The sequence below is a fragment of the Etheostoma cragini genome, chromosome 24 (assembly GCF_013103735.1).
Source record: "Etheostoma cragini isolate CJK2018 chromosome 24, CSU_Ecrag_1.0, whole genome shotgun sequence".
Classification (NCBI taxonomy): domain Eukaryota; kingdom Metazoa; phylum Chordata; class Actinopteri; order Perciformes; family Percidae; genus Etheostoma; species Etheostoma cragini.
In genome coordinates, this window is record NC_048430.1 from 9,582,680 (window position 1) to 9,589,943 (window position 7,264).

General features: G+C 41.3%; 1 protein-coding gene across 11 annotated transcripts in view; it reads left to right on the forward strand.

The window, feature by feature from the left end:
- Positions 1 to 7,264, forward strand: part of LOC117939147 (dystrophin-like) — a 359,537-nt gene that overhangs the window by 99,878 nt on the left and 252,395 nt on the right. The window lies entirely within an intron of this gene.

A 7,264-nucleotide genomic window follows, 5' to 3' on the forward strand; every position in this document is an offset into this window, starting at 1 on the left:
CAGTAGTGTATGTAAGAGCATTTCACATGTGTTCGTGAGAGGTAATTCTGAGTAAAGTCCCTAACGGCCCCTCATAGCAGATGTTGCACCTCCAGCAACCAGTCCCTCAAGCTCCTGAAGTTTGCTGACGACACCCCACTCATCTCTGGTGGGGATGAGTCTGCCTCCAGGTGGGAGACTGACCACCTGGTGACCTGGTGCAGTCTGTTGTGGTTGCAGTTGTGAACTTTAGAAAGGACACAGCCCCACCCGACCCCATCAACCTGGGTCAGACAGAGGATGTACTTCCGGGGCTGCTGCATATGTTAAACCTGCCAAAGACAAAAATGACACACCTCTACATACTCGACTCCATCGTCATCTGCTCCATCAACATCTGGCATGCTGCTGCCACTACTAAGGACAAGGTCAGACTGCAGTGTATCATTCACTCTGCTGAGAAGGAGATTGGCTGCAATCTGCCATCTCGCCAGGACCTGTATGTCTCCAGAACACGGAGGCAGGCAGGGAAGACGTTAGCCGATCCCTCTCACCCCGGACACAAACTGTTTGAACCTCGCCTGTCTGGCAGGACTTTGCGTTCTATCAGGACTTCCCCTCTGCAGTCAGCCTCTTTACAAGGCCCCAGATCTCCACTGACATTGACTCTCAACCCCACCCCCCACTCCTAATCACTACACTTGCACTTTGCATTAACCTTCATCCTGGAACATATACCTTCCAATTCCACATATTATGTATTTTTAACATTTTGCACTCAACCCATTAAGCGTCCTTTTTCCTATGCAAAACAGCTATATTTGTTAAATATGTTTGTTTGTCTATGCACCAATTACCAAGGCAAAATCCACATAGTTGTAAATTATTGTGGCATGAACACTTTTCTGATTCTAATTATGTCTTGTGGTTAGATCTTTACTGAAGGAAATAAATCAATCATCTGTCCTAATTCCATCTCATTGGAGCTCTATCACATATACCATACTTACATGTTGAAGTGGCTCGTGTCTGCACATGCTCTAGGGTCAGGAAAGCTAATTTACGTATTTCTACCGCTCCGTCACATCCCTCACCTGCTGGAGAGGGGGACACAGGAACAGTTGTGTATCAGGGTTGTCGTTCGATGACATGGTATGCGTAAATCCCTCAAGTTATGGTGCACGGGCCCTGGAACGTTCCCCAGTTTTGGGGGGTCTCTGTCTCATGAAGCAGTTGCCCACTCTGGGCCAGCCTGTCCAGGCCTGGCTTCTGAGAGTGACTGGCTGAGGAGGGCTGGACTGTCTGTACATGTTGTGAAGACTATGCAGGCCCATAGAGTCCAGTAGAGGGTGAAGCCTGTGTGAGATAGAACGATGGTAGGTAATGCTATTTTAACCCTAGTTCTGTAAACACAGGCCTAGCCTTCTACCTTGGGGCCCTGTTGCTCCTATTCTGTCACTGTAGCCCCAGATGTAATTTTAAATGAAGGCACCACAAAGTTTTGGCGTGCAATATGCAGACCTTTGCGTCGCTTTGTGTCCACTCTCTCTGTAGAAATAGAGATGAGCAGTGGGGCTTCCGTGGTCTGTGCAGCTTCAGCTGATAATTGACACACTCTGCTATGGGCATGCTGTGGCAGACGTGCCGCAATTTGCACTTGTGCTCCATGTATTTCTGCTGTAGTTATGGTTTTCCAACTCTGATGTAGAGCAGCGTAGCCTACTTATTAGGCGTTGTGAAAAAAAAAATAGATACAGCATAGTATCGCAATAATACCAGTGGCAATACTGTATCGATACACAGAAACCAAGAATCGGTCTTTTATTATTTAAATTGCACATGAGAAATTAATTTTTCGGGAATAGAATAATCAAATCAATTGCTTATTCAGTCCACTAGATGGCGCTGTTTGTGTTTTAGTGAGGTCAGCGGGGTGACTGTCAGCGTGGAGGAGGATGTAGATAAAATAAACATGGCAGCATCAGAGAAAGAAATCAGAAATTTACCGTCTGCGTTTAAATCAAGTGTTTGGAACTTTTTCGGATTTTTTAACAAGGAGGGGACAACTGAGATGGATATGAGACGTGGGATTTGCAAGGAGTGTGTCGTATCCAAATAAAATACTCAAGGAACTGCACCAACATGAGGGCTCATCTCACACGCCATCCAGAGTTAGCGTTAGCCGAGGACGGTAAAGCTAATGCTAAACCAGCTCCGCTGAAAAACCCACTGAACACACTTAGCTTGACAAAGCTACCTCCAAATTCAGAGCGAGCGAAGAAAATAACTCAAGCCATCGCCTACTTCATGTGAAAGACCTTCGTTCACACAACGTTGTGAAAAATTAGGGATTTTTTTCATTTGCTAAAAACATTGGAACCAAGGTACGTAACTCCGTCGCGCCGCTTTTTCAAGGATACAGCCGTACCCAAGCTCTACAGAGAAGTTAGCTAAGCTTAAAGTTCAGGGGAGTTTAAAAACAGAAGAACGTGCATTGACTTGTGATGAATGGACGTCACGGGCAGTGGATTCCAATGTGACTATTTAAGCTTATTATCTCAGAGAAGGCTGGCAACTGCTGTTTAACGTTCTTCAAACTAAAGCAGTAAGTCACACCAGGGTAAAAATTGCTCAGTTTCTACAAATGCAGCAGGAGAATGGGGGATTGCAGACAAAAACCTGGTGGTTGTCACGGACAACGCTTCTAAGATGGCCGTTGCCGTTCAGTTAGCGGGACACCTCCATGTCAAGTGTTTTGCGCACACAAAAGGTTTTTGAACTTTTGTTAGTACTGTCGGTACACAATCCGTCCTGCTGATGTCGCATTGTAAAAGTATACCTGTAGTAGAACAGAAGTAAGTCTTGTCCGCCTTAATTAAATTCAAACAGATTAGTTTGCCAGGTGTATACAACATTTATGACATATTCATGAAAGTGTTGGTTAGTTAGTCGGTCACATTTTACAGCAATAAAATTCATGTGAGATGAAAAAACAGAACGGTTTCCTTTGGGGACTAAATAATGAAGTTGGGGAAAAAAGGTAATAAATTGCAATATATTTCAGAATATTGCAATATGTTTAAAATTGCAATAATATCGTATTGTGACCTGAGAATCGTGATAGTATCCTATCGTGAGAATCGTGATAGTATCCTATCGTGAGAATCGTGATAGTATCCTATCGTGCTGCCTCTGGTGATTCCCACCCCTAGTACTTGTTCTTGCCCTTAACAGCCCTAAACTTGGTCTCATTCGGGGACCAGTGTCTCAAGTGGGGCTGTCTGTGTCTGACATGGTCTGAAATCCACCATATTAGCAGAGCAATAAGTAATGCACAGCCATCTATGGGGCAGCTGGATTTTTCATGAAATATTGTGACTTTATTCTTGTAATACTATACCTATTCTTTTTCAAAATATCACAATTCCCCCAACTCTCAGAACCATATTTATATGGGATTTCATATGAGCAGAAATCTTGTTGTAACACATCTGAAACTATTAAAGTTCAGGGGCTTTAGGCATTTACAATGCAGTGGAGAAATGATTTGCTGATTTTCAACACAAATTCATGTTTTTCATTTGTTTGATTCTTTTCTATTTAAAAATATTGGAGATATGTTTTTGTTCACTAAGGCTGTTGTTTATTAATTTGCTCTGGTTCACTACATAGAGCAGTAGAAAATGAGTTTTTAATTGGTGATGCCTGTTTATTTCATTTCCACCACGGCATGTCATTTCCACCGCAACACATGTTTTAAAGTTAAACATATAAAAAACATACAATCAATCCAACTATATTCAGTGGTGTGGATAATTGTGTTGTTATGGGTAAAATAATGTTATACACTTTGAGAAATACATGATTTTGAGCTATATAAGTAAATGAAAATATTCTATTATTCCGGTTTTAGGTGTTTTTTTTAGTGTAAACATTGTAAAATCTTTACAGTTACATTTTAATCAAATATATTTTTAACAGAATACAATTATTGCATTTTTCTTAAAAACTCTTGTTTTGTTATGTGATGGAAATGACAAAAAATATATATTACCCATACAAATTATCACTGTCAACTTCAGGGAAGGTTTCTAGACAGAGTGAGAAACCAACTGATGCTATTAAACTGTAGAAATGTTTTTGAATTTTTCTGAAATTTTCTGAAATTGTCCAGCTCAGAGTACCATAGTTAAATAATTGCCCATATACAGTATCTGTTCAGTAACGAGTCAAACAAGATTCAGGATTCTTCAGTTATAAGTACAGATCAGTTTCAAATGTCAAGTCTGGAGAGCTGCAATTATAGGAACATCAATTCAGCCCAGATAAGAACTGAAGAACAGTCTTCATTGTTAGAAAGTGATGAAGAAGGCCGTCATAAAATGGACAAGAGAGAGACATTTTCAATGGGGGTGTTCCTTTGTGTGTATTCTGTTTCCAGTGATATTTAAATGGCCATGTGATTCTTTTTGTGCCTTGGTTATTACCTACAACAACACACTGTCCACAACCCATTCAAATAATCTACTCCAAATACACACACACTGCCCTAAGAAAGAGGAGAAGAAGAATGAGATGTGTGAGAAACCTGTGGAGGAGGCTGAGTATAAAATCTAAGTTAGAGGGAAAGAACAGAAATGAAAGGAAAATTTTAGAGAATGAGACACTGATAGGGAAGAAGTTGTTTCTCACACGATTGATATGGACATTTCTTCCTTATATAAAAACACTCCCCCTCCCCCTCTCCTCCCCCCCTTTTCACTTTTCTTTCTATATTGTTTTTATTCTTTTTCCTCACAGTTCTGGGTTATTTCTACTTTTCTTCTTTCTGTCTCACTGCCAATTGTAATGCATGTTAGATGCAGGAGGGGAGACTTCTACATGACAGCCATCGTTTTAAAAGTGCCAACCGATTTAGCGAGTAGTATGTAAGAAAGGAATTCCGCGTAGGGAGGTTGGTCAAGGTGGTGGATGCGTCAAACACAGGACTTTCACCCAGGTGAGCGGGTTTGTGTCCTTAACCGTCCCGTTATTCCCCTGTTTCATGGAACCGTAAGCCCATCCACGACTATTTCCCAAACCCAACCATCCTATTCCCGCAAGTCATGGCACTGAACACTCACCCACGACCTTGCCCTAACCTGACAGCATCGAAAGGGACGCCTATAGCCCCTACATTGTATAACGCTAAAGGAGATGACCAATTGCGTTTTAGAGACGCGCGTGTTATATGACGTTAAAGGTGACAACCAAGTGCTTGTTATATGACGCTAAAGGACACGACCAAGCGCGTGTTATATGACGCTAAAGGACACAACCAAGCGTGTGTTATATGAAGCTAAAAGAGACGACCAAGTGTGTGTTATATGACGCTAAAGGAGATGACCAAGCGCGTGTTATATGACGCTCAAGGAGACAACCAAGCGTGTGTTATATGACACTAAAAGAGATGAACAAGCGTGTGTTATATGAAACTAAAAGAGATGAACAAGCGTGTGTTATATGATGCTCAAGAAGACGACCAAGCGCGTGTTATACGACGCTAAAGGACCAAGCGCGTGTTATATGACGCAAAAGGACCAAGCGCGTGTTATATGACGCTAAAGGAGACAACCAAGCGCGTGTTATATGACGCTAAAGGAGACAACCAAGCGCGTGTTATATGATGCTAAATAAGACAACCGAGCGCGTGCAATATGACGCTAAAGGAGACGACCAAGCATGTGTTATATAATGCTAAATAAGACAACCCAACGCGTGTTATATGACACTAAAGGAGATGACCAAGTGTGTGTTATATGACGCTACAGGAGACAACCAAGCGCGTGTTAAATGACGCTGAAGGAGACGACCAAGTGCGTGTTATGTGATGCTAATAAGACAACCAAGCGTGTGTTATATGACACTAAAGTAGACAACCAAGCGTGTGTTATATGAAACTAAAGTAGACAACCAAGTACGTGTTATACAAGAACAACAACAACAAAGACACCTAACCAAGCATCCGTATTTTACAAGATGTGAGTGAGATTGTGTTGAAAGTACATGATCAACGCAGGCAAAGAGATCACTGCCACAGTAAACAGGACAGTAATAATGCGGGGACGATTTTCGATGTCTTCTGTTCATGATGCTGCTGGGAATACATGCAGACGAAAAGCTTTACTTACTTATTGTCTATATCCTTGCCCCTTTGCTGTCTTTAGCAATTCCTCTTACACTTTCTCACAATTCATTTTTCTCAATTTTCAAATAATACGATCATGCTTCTCACCATGCTAAATCAAGTGTTGCTGAAAAATTTGTCCAGATATGCTGATCTTAAATCTGTTATGACACCTCTAATAAACCGTGTGCATGTGAAGGTCATTTTTCAATGCAAGATAAATTGGACTAATTGATCAGCCTTAAGTTTAGAGCTTTAGCCGTGTGGAGTCTATGTAGGTTAATGTATCAGTGAGAAAAGATGGTGATGGTTTAGGTTATTCTAGAATGATTGTTAAATTATTGTTTTAGAGTGGTCTTTTTTATTACTCGCTTACTTGCCCTGGAGGGAACTACTAGAACGGTTGGGTCCTTGTACATTATAGAGTGTGGTCCAGACCTACTCTATCTGTAAGTTGTCTCGAGATAACTCTTGTTATGAACTGATAATATAAATAAAATTGAATTGAATTATACTGTATAGTTTTGGGATTATATCACCCAATTGTGCCTTATATCTGCATTCTTTTTTTATTATAAAAAAGGTCATGATATTGAACTGTAATAGTTAAAAATTATATATATATTTTAAAGGTCCCATTTCATGAAAATGTCACTTTATGTGGTTTTTTAACAATAATATGCATTCCCCCCGCCTACCTACAGTCCCCCAGTGGCTAGAAATGCTAATAGGTGTAAACCTAGCCCTGGGTATCCTGCTCTGCCTTTGAGCAAAAAGGAAAGATCAGATGGGCCGATCTGGAATCTTGCTCATATGAGGTCATAAGGGGCAAGGTTGCCGCCCCTTTCTCTGCTTCGCCCGACCAGAGAATTTGGCCCACCCATGAGACAGAGAGACATAATGGCTTTCAAACGAGCCAAGTGGCAAGTGGTCACGGCCCCCCCACCAGCCTCCACAGTATAACAGTATTAGGGGACCACTAAGGCCTATATAAAAGAGAATTCAGGTACAGTATTAGGGGAACACTAAGGTCTATATAATAGAGACTTCAGATACAGTATTGGGGACCACTAAGGTCTATATAAAAGAGACTTCAGATACAGTATTAGGGGACCACTA